At 42.0% G+C, this 20,681-nt stretch overlaps 1 long non-coding RNA gene across 1 annotated transcript in view; it reads right to left on the bottom strand.

Annotated features, from left to right (window-relative positions):
* Positions 1-803: 803 nt before the first annotated feature.
* LOC132379779 (uncharacterized) overlaps positions 804-20,681 on the bottom strand; it is a 31,068-nt gene continuing 11,190 nt past the window's right edge. Inside the window, exons 2-3 of the long non-coding RNA XR_009507531.1 lie at positions 12,733-13,908; positions 804-1,187 (exon numbers count right to left, since the gene is read on the bottom strand). This is a non-coding gene — a long non-coding RNA (uncharacterized LOC132379779). The remainder of the gene's footprint in view (positions 1,188-12,732; positions 13,909-20,681) is intronic.

Here is a 20,681-nt window from a genome sequence, read left to right as displayed (position 1 = left end):
GGGGCTTTAGACCCAATGACTTAGATGCTCTGCTGCAAATCAGATTCAGATCCCACCAGTGTCCAAGACCAGACAGTGAATCACAAAGTGCTATCACCAGCTTCAGCTTAGCTCAACTACATTCACATCACACGCAACCAATGATCTTTACAAACCACAATCTTGACAATGGTCCTGTAGTTTGAATAGTCCTTTAGAACGCTGACTGATGTAACCACATCTGGGAAGGAACTGGTTTGTGCAAAAGCAGAAACCTTGGTACCTTGCACATCACTTATTATATACTGTAACAAGATTGAAGAAAACTAGAAGCTCTCAAATGCCTTTAGGCTTGTAACAATAGCAGTCAAAACAAGCAACCACAAACCCTTTAGATGCACTGGCAGAGGACTCTTCTTGCTGACAAATGTGTTTATCTGTTCTAGAGGGCATGAGCTGATATGTTGAGCACTAGATCTGCAAAACTGCAATCTACATGGTGACTCTAAATTCTAGCTGCTGGCTTCTTGTTCATCCCACACAACAGTGGTTAAGTCCTCTAATTTATGCCCAGAGGTGGTGTTGAGTGACCAGGTGAGATTGGCGATGTATGCACTCCCAGAACCTTGGTGCTCCTAACTCTCTCCACGGAGGAGTCACTTAGGTGCAGTGAGGTCTGGTCATCTTGACTACCTCAGCCATGACATTGAAGGCTAACATCACCCACATAATGCAAATATGACCTCTCAGTGGCATATGAAATTGCATTTGCTCTAGTTCAGAAATTTTATACACAGTCATTAGCCATATAAGTTTCTGAATGAACAGGCATTTTATTCTTGAGTGTGAATTTTCACATCATTACAGATAAATAGGATATGGATTAAAGCCATTAGCCTGACTTATAATTAGTTTCAGAACAAATTCTTACAGGATTTCTGAACAGAATTTTTGCACTGACATTCTTTTGTGTTATAAATTTCCACTTCATGTGGTATTTCTTCTTGTAGGAGAATAGTATGAATTACTGTTCACATTGTATATGCATATGCTCATACATAAAGGGGTGCACACACAAGGTCCGTTATTACACTGAAGTAATATTGCCCTATATGGTATTCACAAGGTGAGGCGGTAAAACTCCGTGAACCTTAGTAGTGTTGTTCTTAGGAGAGTTGCACTCCCTTATGCCTTCAGTCAGGTGCTCTCTGAAAACCAAGCAGGGAAAGTTAGGACAGGCATCCATTGGATGGGCAGAATTAAGGTCACCCCTATGTACACATAGATTTTGTGCAGCTTATTGAAACAGCTGATGATGTAACTAAACTAGTTATACTTCTACAGTTTCAAGATAATAGATTAGGTTTTATTTCACAAAAGACTTCTGTAGGCAGAAACAATGCTATTAGCACAGAAACAAAAGAGATTTTGCAGATGCTGGAAATCCAGAGCAACACACGCAAAATACTGAAGGATCTCAGCAGATCAAACAGCATCTATGGAAATTAATAAACAATCAACATTTCGGGCTGAGATACTTCATCAGGATTGGAAAGTAAGAGGGAAGACACCAGAATAAAAAGGTCGGAGGGCAGGGAAGGAGGGCAAGCTAGAAAGTGATAGGTGAAGACAGATGTGTGAGAAAGGAAAAGGGATGGAGAAGAAAAAAATGATGAGAGTGAACCATAGGAAAAAGGGAAGAAGGAGGGGCACAGGGAGAGGTGAGAGGTAGGTGATGAGAAGAGGTAAGAGGACAGAGTGGGGAATAGAAGAAGGAAGGGGGAGGGGAAAAGAAAAAATAGTCAAAGATGAAATCAATGTTCCTGCCATCAGGTTGCAGGGTACCTAGACAAAATTGAGGAGGATGGAGTGGAGGTACTCAAAAAGAAAAAGTTACCCAGTGGCCTAACATTTTGATTCCTATACTCATTTTCTTTCCCATAGCCTCCTCTTCTGCAACAATGGAACAGTGGAGGAGCAACACCTCATATTCCAGCTATGTAGCCTCCAACCTGATGGCATGAACATCAATTTCTCTTTCCAGAAATTATTTTTTGCCCTCCCTCTTCCACTGCCTGATCTGCTGAGTTCCTCCATTATGTGTATCATGGAATGTTTTCCATTGCTGTGCATTTCTTATGTACCGTATTATTTGTATGTATTAATTTAAATAAGGAAAAACTATGTCGGGTTAAAATGGACTGAAAGTATTTATGCGAATAGGGTAGCTGGTCTTGCTGCTCTTTGATCAAGTTTACACTTTTTTTGATTGTCTGGTAGTTTTTCCTAGATAGGTGATAATCAATAGATATTTTGAGTAAATCACCATACCTAATTACATAGATTATTTGAATCAATTAAATCATGCATGAATAATGTCATGAATGTTGTAGGTATGTGTCTTATGATGCATGATATATGTAAAACCTTAATTAAATACAGGGATGGGGGATGGGTCACAATTTGTTAATGATGCACAGGCATATGCGAGGAAGTGTATGCGGATAAATGTTTCAAAATCAGTCAAAATAGAGCTGGTCGAAATTTCTTATGAAAAAGGAAAGAAAACTGGGCATTGTTAGGGCATCTTTTCATGCTGCAGAAAAATCTCAAACTCTTGACATATTATTAGTTACTTGACACAACTGAATGATTTAACTTAGTAACTGTTAAATAAATCAACATGGCAGCTACTGAATGTTGTACATATTATGGTAACATAAAGAGCAGTAAAACTAATTATCTGCTTATCACTCATAAATATTTTAAACACTTGTTGTGAAATGTGATTAATAGTCCCTGAGTAAATTTGGATTACAGTACCTTTGAAGAAGGGAATGTGTTTGTTATTTATTTTCTCGTAATCTAACATAGTTACGTACTGTATTTTTACATCTTGGTAACTTCTCTCCCTGTCCTCCACTACCATAAGCACAGATATCTTGCTAGGGTGCAGTTCCACAGAGCCTGATCAACCCCTGGTAACTTACCAGAACCTGCCATTTTCTACTGGAGGATTTTAAATGACTCAATCTCTGAAAATGTTATTTTGTCAAATTTACTTTTCTATTTCAGAGGATCCATAATGAAGATGTTTTCGGTGAAAATGAGATACCCAGATTTCAATATTTCTATGAGAAAGTGAACAATCCTCAAACTTTTATAGTAAGTATCACTGATTATAAAATGTTTATTTATTTTTGCTTCCATGGTAATTTTAAGGTAAGTGTAGAGTTATAAAGTGATACATCATTGAAACAAGCCCTTCAGCCCACCAGTTCTATGTGATTCAGCAAGCACTAGCCCCTTTTAGTTTCATTATACATTCATCAATTCTCTCCAGATTCTAAAACTCACTTTCACATAGTGCCCAATTAACCTATCAGCCCATGTGTCCATGGGATATGGGAGGAAATCTAGGTGGTCAAAGGGAGAATGTGTAAACACCATATTGTACCAGAGGTCAGAGGATCTTTAGGTATTATACGTATATTTATACTTTACTAACAATATCAACTATGAAACCAATAGAAATGGAAACAAACAAAAATGTTGTTCATTTGTTGCGATTCATATTTAATCTCTTTCATCCAAGTATTAGTTAGATTGATGGTTATTAATTCTTTATTTTCTTTCTGTTAACAGCCAGGTAACAATGACAGAAGTCTTCAGAGAAAAATGAAAGCTCCAATCAAACTTTCAGGAAAATATTGATTCAGATTATCACTTATTTAAAATAAATATCTTTTAAAGAACATTTTTAATGTTAAGATTTATTTACGATGTATGGTTACGCAGAAACAACTTATGATTCATATTAGTAACTAAGTCTGTATCCTTAATTAATAAATGCAGAAATAAATATTGTCTGAAGATTCACCCTTTCCTTTTTTAACATCTAATATTTACATTGTGGGACTGTGTATCCAGCATTTTTAATATAAATCACCATTCTATTTATTGACCATTTGATTTTCCACTACATGACATTTTGGGTTATGTATGCTGATTTATGGATACCCCTACATACAAATGAGCTCCCATGATATTATTAAATTCAAAAATCTGATATACATGCATATGTTCATTCCTACAAACGGCAGATCCAGTTCCTTCTCTCTCTCTACTTTTAATAATTGTTCTTTCTTATCAGTCTTATGAGTTTTTGATACCGTTTATTACTATGTTGTGATAGTACGGTCATCATAACACGTTAGTATTGTGTATTTTTCCAACACATAGACAAAATCCACCTATGGACACCTATGAAAACAGAACTCATTGATAACATAGGAATGGCCTGAAAACCTTTCATAACATGCTTTACCCAGTGGATAGCATGGAAATCAAGTGAAATTTAATACTTGATAAACTTCCAGCAATGCTATGATCATTGCATGACCAGGAAATAAAACCACTACACTCAGGACTAAACTAAAATGACCTCTCTATGACAACATTCACAGTTACACTATAATATTTTGGTAGGTGACCATTCCAACATTAATATCTGTAATTTTAATCTCTCAACGGTAATCAATGTCAGGGTATCGATCTATTTTCTTCTTCATAATATGCTAACTCCAGTGTGTTTTTCCTTATAAATGGATATTTTTCTTTGCTACTCACTAATCGTATTATCTAAGACATTTCTGGACACTTATAGTCCACCAAAAAAATCTGAGCTTCAGATACATGATGACTTTTTAAAAAGCCCTAACTTTTAAAAAAATACTGGATTATTTTGCATGCCTAACTTTTCTTCCTTAAGACCAAAGTCTTCTTAATACAGCTATAAACTCAAGGTACAAAAAGCCAAACAGAAAATCTGAGAATAGGTCTAGATAACATAAATGTGATAAAATATTATAAGCATATAAATGATTAAAAGTACTGTAGCTTGTTAAAAAAATAATGGGGCCAAATTGGAGACATTAAGGTCAAAGTAAAGGGGATTGTTGAAATACTAAACAAGCACTTGTTTCTAATATTTGACAATGATTCTGTAAACAAAGATGTAATAGAAAAATAAAGAAGAGGAAGCAGTTTAACATTTCAGATGAAAGACACAGAGAAGGCAGATGCTGGAATCTGGAGCAAAAATAAATTGCTGAAAGAATTCAGTGGGTCAACTGCAACAGTGAAAGCAAAGGGATGATTGGCACTTCGGGTTCAGGCCCTTTATCAGCTCTGATTCAGGATCTCGACCTGAAATATCAAAAATCCCTTTGGATCAATAGGTGCTGCTTGACCCACTGAGTTCTTCCAGGAATTTAGTTCATGCGTAACAATTGAACTGCTTGGTAAACTGACATGGAAGATTGATGAAGGTTGGTTGATTGGTGTTGCACATTTGGACTTTCAAAAGGCATTTGGACATGTAAGACCAAATTTTAAATTTTGTAAATGACAAAGAAAACCTGTTAATTTTGTTCAGCTGTTACAAATGTGCCACAACTCTGAGGGGCCGAAGGGTACAAAGTAGCCCCCTCCTTTTTGAGAATCGCAAGATCGCTATTAATTCGGGTCTGGGGCCCAGTAAATGAGAGAGAGACATCCAGAATACACAGGGTTTGGAATGTGCCCTGGCCTCAGCATCAGCGGAATGGAACCACTGATAACGGCCATTGTCTCTCGGAGACGAAATTGTGTATTGAGTACTGTACTACTCATTGAAGCCCTCAGGGGTCGACCAGAGTGGGCTGGTTGAGGGATTGCATCATCCCAACCTGATTGACATTGACATCTGAGACCCCGTGAGTAAGGATAAAAGAGGGTTGGGGGAACAACCCCTTTAGACGCAACAGGAGAAATGCTAGAAATCCTGTGACAGCGTTTAATAGCAACAGCCAGTGGGGGGCTTGTGTGCGTCCTTTCCTTTTGCCTGGGATTGAGGCCTTACCACGGAAGAACGGTTTTAGCTAAAGGACCGGCTACACCAACGGAACTCTCGAAGGATCGAAATCATAAAAGGAAAAGCTGGCAAGTTTCTAAAAATCTCTCTTGACTCCAACCAAAGGCTGCAGCCTGAATGAACTGAGTGACTTTTATATTTCCATCGGACAATACATTATCCCCTAGGCAACGATAGAGCTTATTTCTTATTGATTATTATTGTACCCGCACTTTTAGATTTAGTATTGATGACGTATATTATCTGTATGTTTGCATTGATATTATTTTTGTGTATTTTTACCAATAAATACTGTTAAAAATAGTACCATCAGACTTCAACGGACCTCTCTATCTTTGCTGGTAAGTGACCCAGTTACGGAGTTCGTAACAGAGCTAATGGCAGGATTAAGGAAGATAATAATCAGTTAAAAATATTGTACACACAGCAGATAAACTCTTGCTAAGAAATACGAATGATCTATTTTGATGGAAAGAATGTGAGGAGGTAAGAAGTATTTTAAATTTAGTTCAGGATCTAAGTGGTTTGGATTTGCTTATTCTCATAGTCAGCATGTTTTTTCCTGATCATAGATATACCCCTCCCCCACTCTGCCCAAACAAGCTTCTTTTGTCTCCTCCTCTGTTCCGACAAAAACATGGTCTATGTTTCTCCTTCTACAGATGTGTCCTGACCTGCTGAGTAATTCCAGCACTTCTGCATTTTTTTTCAGATTTCCAGTAACTGCAATTATTTTTAATTTTCAAATAGATACTGTAAGGTGGAGAAGAAAGCAGGTAGGATTCTGAGAAGAAGGCCATGTCATAACTGTAAACGTATGTTAGGCCACAGTTAAGTAACGTATTTAATTCTTGTCCCTGGTTCACTGGTGGGAAGCCACCAAGGAGGACATCAAGAGGTTCTTCATCTGCAAGGGTATCGAGAAAGCAAGGCAGGGGCAGAGGGAACTGCGTAAACTCCAGAGAGAGTTGCAGCAACTCCTCTTTCTGCAGTCGTGGGGGGTAGATGTCAGGGAGGAACTGCGGGAGGTGAAGGGCCGGCAGGCCCAGCACTTTGCTGCCGAATCCTCCAAGATCATCTTCCGATCGAGGGTCCGAACCACGGAGCAGGACGAGACGTGTTCACGATTCTTCTTCCAAAAGGTGCACAGGGGGAGCTCTGTGATCCACAACCTTAAGGAAGAGGACGGCTCAGTCACGTCCTCGCAGACAGACATACTGAGGAACTGCAGGTCCTTCTCTGCCGGTCTGTATGGAGAAAAGGCCACAGACTTCACAGCCTCCCATAACTTCCTGTCATCCATCATGCAGGTCTTAGATGACAGCAAACAGGAGAGTCTGGAGCAGCCACTGACCCTGGACGAGCTGACTGGCTCCATCCGTTCCTTTGAGTCGGGTAAAACTCCTGGAAGTGACGGCTTACCGGTCGAGTTGTATTCGGCTCTGTGGAACCGGATGGGCCCCGACCTGCTGGAAGTGTACAACGCTATGCTCCTGGCAGGCAGTATGTCCGAATCCATGAGGAAGGGCATCATCACCCTCATCTACAAGCAGAAGGGGGAGAGAGAAGACTTTAGAAATTGGAGACCCATCTCACTCCTGAATGTGGACTACAAGATCTTGTAAAAGGCTATCACCAGCAGGGTCAAGTCTGCACTGGAGCAGCTGATCCACCCGGACTAAACCTGTGCTGTACCGGGCAGGAAGATCCCAGACAGCCTCGCGCTGCTGAGGGACACCATCGCCTATGTGCAGGACAGGGGGGTGGACGCTGGCCTGGTCAGCTTGGACCAGGAGAAAGCCTTCAACAGGATATCGCACACATACATGGTGGACGTACTCTCCAAAATGGGAATTGGGGAGGGAATCCGGAATTGGATCAAACTGCTCTGCACAGACATCTGTAGTGCAGTCCAGGTCAACGGGTGGGAAACAAACAGCTTCTCCATCAGGTCTGGCTGCCCTCTCTCCCGTCTTGTTCGTGTGCTGCATAGAACCCTTTGCTGAAGCCATCAGGAGGGATGAGGGCATAAGAGGGGTGACGCTGCCAGGCAGTGGAGGGACACAAGTCAAAACCTCCCTGTACATGGATGACATCACCGTCTTCTGCTCTGATCTGAGGTCAGTTCGCAGGCTGATCAGCATCTGCGAACAGTTCGAGCAGGCATCGGGGGCCAGGGTCAACCGCACGAAGAGCGAAGACATGCTCTTCGACAACTGGCCCGACCGATCCAGCATCCCCTTCACCATCGGGTCTGATCACCTGAAGGTGTTGGGGATCTGGTTCGGAGGGGCCGAGGTGTGCAACAAGAACTGGCAGGAGTGGACTGCCAAGGTCAAAAAGAAACTGGGACTGTGGGGAGGGTGCTCCCTATCGATAGCGGGCAAGAACCTGGTCATCAGGTGTGAGGTGCTCTCAGGGCTGCTGCACTTGGCGCAGGTGTGGCCAGACCCCCGCTCCTTAAGCTAGGAAATCACCCTAACCGTCTTCAGATTTGTCTAGGGATCCAAGATGGAGCGGGTCAGACGGACCACTATGCACAATTCCCTGGACAACGGGGACAAAACCATCCCCAATGTTGACATCACCCTGATGGCCAGATTTGTGTGTGGTTGTATCAGGTTGTGTGTGGATCCCAGGTACGTGGGCACCAAGTACCACGTACCAAGTACCAAGTACCATGTGCCCAGGTTCTACCTGTCACCCTGGCTATGAAGGATGGGTCTGGCCCCTTTACCGCGCAACACCCGTCAGCTGGTCGTTGCCGCCATACTTGTCCTTTGTAGAGAAGTTCTTTCAGGTCAACGCCTTTGACCACAGGGCCATCAGACAGTGGTCAGCACGTAAGGTCCTGCAGGCACTGCAGGAGAAGGACGTGATGGACACGGTGGGGTGGTTCCCTGAGCAGACCATTCATTTCATCTGGCAAAATGCCTCATCTCCAGACCTCGCCAACAGGCACCAAGACCTCGCCTGGCTGGCGGTGAGAGGGGCTCTCCCATTCTGATCCCTCCTGTACTCCTGGAATGTCGTCTCCACACCCCTCTGCCCATGGGAGGACTGCAGTGAGGAGGAGTTGGTGACCCACCTCTTTGCACACTATGGGTTCGCCGAGGTGTGGAGGAGGATGACAGTGTCGAGGTTCGTCCCCAGCAGCTGTGTAACAGAGGACTCTGATCTACGGGCTGTTCCCGGGGACACACACCGAGACCAACATCCGGTGCTGCTGGCAGATCATCAACTCGGTGAAAGACGCTCTTTGGTCGGCCCGAAACTTGATGGTCTACCAGCACATGGAGATGCCCGTGGGGGAATGCTGCTGACTGACACATTCTCGGCTGCAGGAGTACGTGCTGAGGGACGCACTCAAACTTGGTGCAGCCACTGCAAGGGTCCGGTGGGGAAGGACCACAGTCTAGGGTTCTTCTCCCACGGGAGGTGAGGGGTAGGGGGGGCGGGGTTTATATCCCTCATAAAGGGTATGTAAATATGGAATAACAGAGTGCCACGTGGGTGGCGAAAAGTGTGGAAATGTAAAGACTGTAATGGAAACATTTGTGAAGGACTGAGAGTCATTGAATGGTTTATTGTATATAATATTATTTTTGAATAAAATACATTTTGTTTAAAAAAATTTTAATTCTTGTCACAACGCCATTGGAAAATTGACATGACACTAGCAAAGGCACAAAGCTGAATCAGGAATCAGAAATTAGATCAGAGGAGAAACAGGCTAAACTGAATCTTTTGAATCATGGAGACTGAAAAAAAATTAAATTAGTTGCATAAAATTGTGAGTGGACTGAACATAAAGTTTGGCTTTATTTGTCACATGTATAGTAAACTGAAACACCAAAACATACAGTAAAATGCAATATTTGGGCCTACACAGTTGAGGAATGTGCTGAATGCATCCTCAAATGTCTCCATGCTTCTGGCACAAGTGAGCAGTAGTGAATAGTGAACAGGAAGAACCCACTTCCTTGGCATAATTAAGAAAGATACATTGAAGTAAATCGGCAAAAGAATAATAGAATTGAAGAAAAGAAAAACACCACTGTCTGAAAGGAGAAATTTTGAGAAACCCATATCACAAAAAAAATTATTGAGAGAAGCTGTCATCTGAAAAGCTATGGACATGGATCTATGAAATGAGAGTAGTCCTGCTGAGCTCTATTTTTGACAAGTGTGGTGGATTAAATGGCTCAAGTGGTCTTATATCTGTATGATAAATTCATATGATTCTACAGGACATATAGAGGGCTCAGAGGAGATTTGAAACAATGTTTAAGATCATGAATAGCTTTGAATGGATAAATAAGTAATAATTGTTACCCGTGCTAATATAAGGAATGAGAAGGCATAGATAATTTTCAAAAGTCCCAGAGGCAATATGAGGAAATAGGTTATTTGTGATCTGAAATGCACTGCCTGAGAAATCAGTTAAAAGAGATTAAACTTATTATTCATTAAAAAGAGAATAGAATACCAATGTGAAAAGGAAATAAAGAAATCTGTGTTTCAGATTAGGAACTGGAGGATGGAATTAATCCGATAGCTTTGGCAAAAAAGTAGGAAAGATATGAGAGACCAAATGGCCTTCTGATTTTCACTCCATTAGTCCTCAATTAATTCTCTTCTGTGCCTGCAAGCAATACATTATCATGATGTGATGTATTGATCGCAAGAACAGGGAAGTCATTCATCTGATCTGTGTTGAACATCCATTGTCTGAGAGTAGTTGTAAGGTCTCCATTATTATCAAGCAAAATACTCGTTTATGAAAGTCTGTATTCAGTGTACCAGGTTATAATTGCTAAGAGCCACACCCAAAAAGTGAATTGTGGGGGATGATCTACAGATGTGGTTACAATAATTTTTATGCAGACAGAACTCAGAAGGCTGTACATTATTTTAGCCAACTGTGGTTGGAAATATCAGCATTTGTATATCAGGTCGGGCCTTGATTCAGTCTCCTACCAAAATAATTACTGTGTCGCTTTTTGTTTCCGTGCCAAAGCCAATAGTGGCAGGAAAGACCCGGTTTTCAAAGACAGCAAGAAACAGTGCTCGGTATTGTCTCATCCAAAAGTGTAGAAGCATATGGTAACAGCAAACAAGCAACATTAAGGCAAAGAAGGAGTGCAGCAAGTAAAAAAGGCATGACAGAATCATGCTTTTAACAATATACAGCATAAGTAATAGCATAGAAACACAAAAGCAGAAAGCTCTTCAGGTATTTCAGCTTGTTTTGCAAGCAAAAATATGATTGATCTTTGATCCATTCCATGTATCCAATTTTTCATTGTCTACTTTTGTATTGCTGTTTAAAATCTCAGATTTAAAATCATAGTAGCAATCCCAGGAGGGTTTCAAGATTCGGACACCCTCTAAGTGTAGGAGTCTTTATGACCTCACTCCTGAAATATTATTTTTTTGTACAGTTGAACGATGACTCACATTAGTAAAGAAGGCAATTGGTCATCTAATTGAGATCACCAAGAATGACCTTCAGCCACATTAAATGACTTATCTTAGGAGGTCAAATAAGAGTAGGGCATACACAATTAATAGTAGGGCCTTTTGGAGTATTGAGGAATATAGGGAACTTGAACAAGTCCAAAGATCCCTGAAGGTAGCTGCAGAGATAGATGTGCTGGTAATGCAGGCTTACGAGATTCATTAGTCAGACTTAGAGCATAAAGTGTTAGAAAAAAGAAGTTATGGTACGGCTGTATAAAAACTTGGCAAACATTGCGTGTAGCCTTGGCTGACATGCTCTAGAAATTATGTAATTCCTATGGAAAAAGTATAAGGGTTGTCACGAGGGTGTTGCCAGATGAATATTCGGCGGAGTGATCTAATGGAAGAGTAGAAAATTATGAGAGCATACCGTATGTAGTCTTTTCCCCATAATAGATACGTCTATAAACAGAGGGTGTAGGTTTAAGGAGAAAGATGTTTAGAAGGGATATAAAGAAAAATGTTTTCACCCAGTTTTGAATGCATTGCCCAAGAGGCCACTGACACAGACTTCCACAACATTTAAGAAGTATCCAGTTAAATACCAGAATTGCTAATGCATAGAATACTATGACCCAAGTACGTGCAAGTGGGATTAGTGTTTCTGCTTGGCGTGGCCAAGACCATTGACTGTGATGGACACTGGACTTACGCTCTTGGAGTCTGGTGATTAGTGTAATGTTATGCAAAGGTATACACCCATCAGATAATGAAGATAACACTTAAATATGCATAATCTATGTCAACTGCCTATGACTTGGTGAAGAGAACAGGGCACTTGCTTTTCATTTTTTGAGAAAGGTTTATAGGAATGCATTATTATCCTTTTCACAGACTGGTAATCTGGCTCAGGAGAGGTGCAACTGTGCTGGTGGTGAAGACAACTACTGTGTCAATGTCATACTTCAGCTGCTTGACAGGTTTCAAAGGTACATTTAATGTCAGAGAATTGTATACAAAGTACATCCTGAAATGCTTTTTCTTCGCAACCATCCACAAAAAACAGAGTGCCCCCAAAGAATGAATGACAGTTAAATGTTCGAACCCTGAAGTCCCCCCCAGCTCCCCTCCCTCCCACATGTAAGCAGCAGCAAGCAACGATCTCCCCTCCCCCTACCGGCAGAAAATGCATCAGCACCCACCACCGAGCGCTCAAGTGTGAGCAAATCAACAGCAAAGACACAGACTTGCAGTACTCCGAAGACTGCTCGTTCACCCAGTATTCAACATACCACAGGCTCACTCTCTCTCCCTAATAACGGAGAAGGAGGTGTCTCCATCACACAGTGAGAGGGGAGGCGTAACAAACAACTCACTGGTTTATGATGTTCAAAGTCTGTTGCATCACTTTTTCTGGGCTCTGGCCCAAAGATCTCGGGTCTCTGGGCACACAGCCTTAGATCTTCCATCTCCGATGACACTCCAATCTCCTGCTCGGACACCAATCTCCGATTCTCCCGTCTCCAGAGCCATGAAATGGTGGGAACATTGCAAAGCTCCCTAGAAAACTGCTCAAGAATTGTTGTTATGTACTTTGCTTTACAAAGATTTCCATCATGCTTCAGGCTTAGCCTGCAATTTGTAGGCAAGCTTGGTGGGATAATGGACAGTACAAATAAATTCTATGAGGATATCATTCCCAATGGCCCCAGGAGACTTAGATAATGTAATAACTTAAATGGGATGGACATTAAGAGATCAGCAGCTGGCAGATGCCTCTAGTTGTGGATAAGCTCAGTAAGTTACAAATTCAATGAGGATGGAAGGAGGGGAAGAGGACTGTACTTAAATGCACTTTTAAAATTTTATTGATAACTTAAGAAATCAGTTAACAATTACTTGATTAAAACAAGTTCAACATATTATTTAAATTTCAATTGAGGAGTTTAAGAAATACCATGAGCTGGTAGAGCAGTGCTAGAGACAGGGGTGAAGGGCACAATGCAAGTCTACAGATGTGGGGTATTGAGGTTTTGCTGGCTCCTCTATGTGTGGAACCAACTCTCTCCTTGGCATTACAGGGGCTGCAAAGAAAAGAGCCATCAGGACTGTCACAGAGGATATTAAGCTAGCCTCCAGATGGCTATGGGTCAAGAAGTGTGTGGCTGAGCAGGGACACAAGCCAAGGCCTGATCAACCCTGGGTGAGAGTGTCTCATGTTGAAAGACCTGAAACACCTGATCGCTGATGATGTGTCCCAGTACATCCTGGGGTGTGTCTCAGCATTAAACTGTAACTTGGTACTGTTAAGTGTTGTTGTTGAAAATTTAACAAGTCCTCTTTAGTGCCTTTAATTTCTACTTCATTGTTACTTTGCTCTTAATTCATTCTCCCAGTTTTTAGTTTTCTAAGAATGTCTGTAGTACTTTATTTCTGGTCTTATCCACATACCAAACTGAATTTTTTTTTTCTATTTCTTTTTCTACTCAATGAAAGTTTTAAGTGAAAATCAAATAACAGTTGTTGGAAGCACTCAGAAGGCTAGGCAGCATCTGTTGAAAGAGAAGCATTATTAATGTTTGGGATTGAAAAAGCTTTTTCTATGTTTTTATCTATTTTAATTATTCAACATATTGTCATTGCTCCTAAACTTTTTCCTAAACTGCAGAAAAATCATATGGTGATTTTATGACCCTTACAACTTCCATTTTGTACTCCTGTGTAGACCATAAAATCTTATCTTCATATCTGTCACAGGATTCAAGCTAATATTCTGTCTTATGTTTTCTCATTTTGTCTCTGTGCAGTCTATAACTTCCAGCCTTTTTTTGGCAGCCTGAACTTTTGCCCCTAAAGGAAGTTTCATATTTGCAGAAACTCTGTTTTTGAGGATTTTCTACTGCTCAGATATGATTTTATTCCTTCACTTTCTTGCCTGGTTTACAGTGAACACATTTTTGAAACAGCAAGATTCATCCCCAAATTGTGTAGCTCAGAAAAATGTTATACCATCTGAAATATTTTCAAGCCCACTACATTCCATACCTGTCAAATTACTCAGTTCTCTTTGAGAAAATTAAAATCTTTTTTCCTAATCATTCTGTTTTTGCTTCCACTCATAGAGCTATATAGTATAGAAACAGGCCTCTTTTCCCAACCAAGATCGCACTCAAACTAGTCCATTTACTTGCGTTTGGCCCATGACTCTCTGAACTTTTCTCATCCTTGTACCTGTTTAATGTCTTTAAAACATTGTAATTGCAACTACCCTCTGTATGAAAAAGCTTCCCTTCAGGTTCCTTTTAAATCATTTCCCTATCACCTTAAAACTATTTCCTCCAGTTTTAAACTCCCCTGCCCTGGGAAAAAGACAATGACCATTTGCCTTATCTATGCCCTTCATGCTTTTATATGCATTCATAAGCCTCTGACGCACCAAGGAACAATATCAAATCCCTCCTTATTAACTCAAGCTCTCCAGTCTTGTAACATCCTCATGAATCTTTCTTGTACCTTCTCCAGCTTCATGACACTCTATAGCTGGTTGGCCAGAATGCACACAATACTCCAAGGGAGGTCTCACCAACAACTTGCGCTACTGTAACAAGACATCCCAACCCCTGTACTCATTACTCTGACTCATGAAGGCAAGTGTGTTCATGAGTCATCACCCTGGCCATCTGTGTTATGACTTTCAGAGAACTTGTACCTGAAAACGCAGATATTTTTGTTCTACAAGTTCCTAACATCTTATCATTCTGTATGCAAGTCCTGCCCTGGTTTAATTTACCAAAATATTGTCGTCCAAGATGCTCATTTATTTTTGCACTTGGTATTCTACTACTTTAAAAACATTGCAAGAGAACCTTTCAACATTCCTGGGTGTATTTTTTATACTCCAGTCTTCACTGTCTACTTAGCTCTTTACATATTGTAGGTCAGAAGGAACTACAGTCTACAAATTTGTGGATTTGAATGAATCAGGGACAGTGGACAGATAAACCAATTGCCTTTGCTTCCCCCCATTTTGTCAACTCTGAACTGACTCTTGCTCTGGGGTAATCGAGGGGAGGGGAGGGGAGGGGAGGGGAGGGGAGGGGAGGGGAGGAGAGGAGAGGAGAGGAGAGGAGAGGAGAGGAGAGGAGAGGAGAGGAGAGGAGAGGAGAGGAGAGGAGAGGAGAGGAGAGGAGAGGAGAGAGAGAGAACTTGCCGGCTTTCCTTGATGATTTCGATCCTTCAGGTGTCTCGTTGTCGTGGCTGTTCAAGTGTGGCCTCTCCTTTAGCTAAACCATTCTTCCGTGGTGAGCCCGCCACCCAGGCAAGGGAGGATGCACACAAGCCCCCACCGGCTTTTGCTATAAAATGCTGTCACAGGATTTCTAGCGTTTCTCCTGGTGCGTCTAAAGGGGTTGTTCCCCAGACCCCTCTTTTATCTTTACTCACGGGGTCTCAGATGTCAATCAGGTTGGGATGATGCAATCTCTCAACCAGACCACTCTGGTTGTCCCCTGAGGGGTTTCAATGAATAGTACAGTACTCAGTACACAATTCCATCTCCAAGAGACAATGGCCGTTATCAGCGGTTCCGTTCCGCTGATGTCAGGACACATTCCAAACCTTGTGTATTGTGGATGTCTCTCTCTCTCTCACTTCCTGGGTCCCAGACCCGAAATAATAGCGATCTTGCGATTCTCAAAAAGGAGGGGGGTGACTTTGTACCCTTCAGCCCCTCAGAGTTGCTTCACATTCGTAACACCCCCTTCCTTCTAGGATTTTTGCCACCAGTAAAAATTAATTAAAACAGTCTTACAGGGTTTCAGAATCTAACACATTACAAAAGAGTTTTTTTTCACTACAGAGTAATACAATTATACATTCAATTCAGCATCTAACAGTTAGCAATTACATTGTCTTCCTTTAATATCTTGTACCATAATATTTTTGTAGCATCAGACTCCAATTTTAATAACGACCTATTTTTATTCCTTTTCTTCAGCAAAACAAAACTAAAGAGTTGTGATAGCTTACGTGTATATTACATAAGTTCATGCAAATGCTAATCTTTATTTTACTTTCAAACTTAACAGTCAATCTTCCATGGGGTTGTCTTTATTATTCACATGCTTTGTCGAAATCCCTTAAAACCGGATCCTGTTATTTAAAGTGGCATCCCATCAACCCTCACCCCTTTTTCAGTTAACTCCCACGTGGTTAGCTTGTGCGCCAGTGTGGAATAGGCTTTTGCATGCTCCTTTCATAGAAGTTATTTTATTAACAATGTTTTCCAAACGTACGTAGCCCATTTGCTGAATTTCCACACAATTCTTTATTTTTAAGCAAATTGTTAGTTTTATCTTCAGGACATTTCATTCTATTAGCTTTCAGTTTAAGATCTGCAAGCGATCCCTCTTTGTCCAAATAGCATTTCAAATTCTGCCTCTTCACAGCACACTCTTGAATAACAATAGCGTGTGGGCACCTTTACATTCCAAATCAAACTGTAATTGATCCGAAGGCACCGTGTTAACAAGCCATTGTCCCTTCAGCCTGGTTACCAATCTTCTGACACCAATCCAACCAATCCAGACTTTAAATTTCCTTCATTCAATTAAGGAACTACACTTTTCCCTTCTCCTTCAATAATAATATTCACCTCACCACCTTTTATCTCCTCACAAACTTTTAACACCCCTTCGAACACAACCAACTGGGAATTCTCACTTCCCACTAATACTAAGGTTAACCCTTTTGTCAGTGAACCAAGTCCATCTGACCCACAAGGACTGCATTCCTTTTTAACTGAATCAAATACCTCAGACTTTTCCTGAGTTTCATTACTAGGTTCAGTACCACGTGCAACCACATCTTGAACACACTCAAACGGGACATCTGCCTCTTCCAGGCTTTCAACACCTATACCCTTTTCAAATTCTAAGTTCCCCTGATCCTCCCAGTTACTCTCTGGGCAACTCCCTTCCGGAGTAAACTCAACCCTGCAGGCTGAAACAACCTCATCTGCCAACCCAGCAGACTTCTTCAAGGTAATGGCATCCTTTTCATCTAGGACTGCCCTCACTTCATTATCGGGAACACATTTAAAATTTCCAACTTCTTCAAACAGTTCTGTCAAGCCAGACAGATCATCCATGTCCAACCCTGGACCTTCTAACAGCCTTATCTGTTTTCTGATTTTTACTCCGTGCCTCTATAAATTTCCTCCTGGCTAAGGGTAGGTCTACCTCCTCTCCCTTACTCTCTTTCACCTCCCTATTCTCCGTTTTACCACCCTCTAACCCCTCTTGGTACAGGGTTGGTAAAAACGTCTCAGCCAAATCGATACTGGCCTCTTTCTCAGCTGCTTTCCTCGACATGCTGCGAGTGGTCGCGCATGCGGGAGAGATCGTGGAATCTAGAGGCAGGTCCTCAACACTTACAGGCTGGCTCGTCAGCTCCATGGCCGACCAAACTTCACCACCAGCTAGATCATTACCCAGGAGGATGTCTATGTCAGTTCTCGGAAATTCTGATCGCACTCCTATTTCAACTGGTCCAGATACCAGCTCACAATTTATAATGATCCTGTGCAAAGGCACAGCTTCTGTCCCTTTTCCTATGCCTCTCAAAGCCACCTCTCCAGTCTCGGGACCAAAATCTAGTACCTTACTGTGAATCAATGACAGATCAACTCCAGTGTCTCTCCAGATCCGCAATGGAACTGGTGAGTCTCCCTCTTTCACAGACATGGTTCCTTCTGAAATAAATTTCTCAGGCCCCTCTCGTATTCTGTCTACCTGGGGCTTTCTCGTCGATTTACTGATCACCACAATACATCCTGTAGGGACTGCTACTTTCCCTTTTCCTGTCTCCTTCCTCGGAGCAAGGCACTTAGATGCAATATGACCCACCTTTCCACAATTAAAACAGGTCAAGCCAGGACCCCTCCTGCTGTCTTGCCTTTCCTCCTCCTTATTTTTACCACTAGCTCCCGGCTGGATCTCTGCCTCAGCTGGTGGGCTTTCTCTACTGTTCCCACGGTCTTTCTGGTAACTCTTATTCGAGGAAAACTTTGCCTTGTGGGTTAGAGCATATTCATCTGCGACCCTAGCAAATTCGGATAGGGACTTATACGGCTTCTCATTCAAATACATCCAGATATCATCCAAAACACAACCTTTAAATTCCTCAATCAGAATTAACTCCCTGAGACGCCGAAAATCTTCTTCCACCATTTCTGCTGCACACCAACGATCCAAGAGCACACTCTTCTCATAGGCAAACTCTGCAAATGTCTGATTCCACCCTTTCTTTAAATTTCTGAACTTTTGTCTATAGGCCTCAGGTACCAATTCATAGGCCCGAAGAATGGCCTCCTTTACTTTCTTATAATTCTCAGACTCCTCCTCCTCCATGGACAACGCCGCATATGCCCGTTGTGCCTTCCTTTTTAACACACTTTGTAATAACACCACCCACTGATCTCTGGGCCACTTCTGACTCACTGCCACCTTTTCAAAATGCAAGAAATAACTATCAACATCTGTCTCCATGAACGGAGGTACTAACCTAAACTCGCTACTAACATTAAATATCTCCTCTCGGTCTGGACCTTGAGCTCTTTGCTCTTGCCTTAACTTCTCCATGTCCATCTCATGTTTCCTCTGTTTCTCCATCTCCCTCTCCTTTTCAGCTGCTTCCAGCTGTTTTAACTTAATTTCATGCTCCTTCTGCTTCTCAGCTCTTTCCTGCTCCCTTTTCACCTCTAACTCCCTTAGCTAGAGCTCATACTCCCTTTGCTTTTTGGCTCTTTCTTTTTCCTTTTCAGCTGCTTCCACCTGTTTTAACTTAATTTCATGTTCCAACCTTAATTTCTCCAATTCTAACTGAGCCGTCCCACTAGCTGGTACCTCTTCAGGGATATTTTCCAATACCTCAGCCAAAAACACATTCTTCACAATATAATACTGAGTTATGGCCCTCCGCACCTCCGGCTTTTTCATCGACAACCTCACCTCTGCGAGATTTACTCCATTCGCAATATTTATCAAGTCTGACTTTGTGGCAGCCTCTAGTGCCTCCAGAGTCTGGTTTTTTATAAATTCGTCTACATCCATCTTTGCTGGTTTCCCGCCTGGTTACCCGCGCGACCAGATCCAAGTTTGGACTTCAAAGCCCGATTTACTGGCCCTCCAATTTGGGATCAAATCTTGAGACGAGGCCCCACGTTGTTACGAATCCCGTAACTGGGTCACTTACCAGCAAAGATAGAGATGTCCATTGAAGTCTGATGTTACTATTTTTAACAGTATTTATTAGGAAAAATACACAAAAATAATATCAATGCAAATATACAGATAATATACGTCATCATACTAAATCTAAAGTGCGGGTATAATAATAATCAATAAGAAAGAAGCTCTATCGTTGTCTAGGAGAAAATATATTGTCTGATGGAAATATAAAGTTCACTGCAGTTCCACAAGCTGCTGTCTTTTGGTTTTCGCTGGGGGGGGGGGGAGAGGGGGAGGGGGAGAGAGGGAGGGAGGGAGAGGGAGAGGGAGAGGGAGAGGGAGAGGGAGAGGGAGAGGGAGAGGGAGAGGGAGAGGGAGAGGGAGAGGGAGAGGGAGAGGGAGAGGGAGAGGGAGAGAGAGAGAGAGAGAGAGAGAGAGAGAGAGAGAGAGAGAGAGAGAGAGAGAGAGAGAGAGAGAGAGAGAGAGAGAGAGAGAGAAATCTTGCCGCCTTTCCTTGATGATTTCGATCCGTCAGGTATCTCATTGCCGTGGCCGTTCAAGTGCGGCCTTTCCTTTAGCTAAATCGTTCTTCCGTGGTGAGCCCGCCACCCAGGCAAGGGAGGACACATATGAGCCCCCACCGGCTTTTGCTATAAAATGCTGTCACAGGATTTCTAGCGTTTCTCCTGGTGCATCTAAAGGGGTTGTTCCCCAGACCCCTCTTTTATCCTTACTCACGGGGTCTCTGATGTCAATCAGGTTGGGATGATGCAATCCCTCAACCAGACCACTCTGGTTGTCCCCTGAGGGGTTTCAATGAATAGTACAGTACTCAATACACAATTCCGTCTCCAAGAGACAATGGTTGTTATCAGTGGTTCCGTTCCACTGATGTCAGGACACATTCCAAACCTTGTGTATTCTGGATGTCTCTCTCTCATTTCCTGGGTCCCAGACCCGAAATAATAGCGATCTTGCGATTCTCAAAAAGGAGGGGGCGACTTTGTATCCTTCGGCCCCTCAGAATTGCTTCACATTCTTAACAGTATAAAACAAAGGTCTGAATGGGCAGGGAAAGGAAAAATAGAGAAAATCCT

This window comes from Hypanus sabinus, chromosome 22 (assembly GCF_030144855.1).
Source record: "Hypanus sabinus isolate sHypSab1 chromosome 22, sHypSab1.hap1, whole genome shotgun sequence".
Taxonomy (NCBI): domain Eukaryota; kingdom Metazoa; phylum Chordata; class Chondrichthyes; order Myliobatiformes; family Dasyatidae; genus Hypanus; species Hypanus sabinus.
Note: the sequence above shows the minus strand (reverse complement) of the source record. Positions and strands in the feature narration are given on the sequence as shown.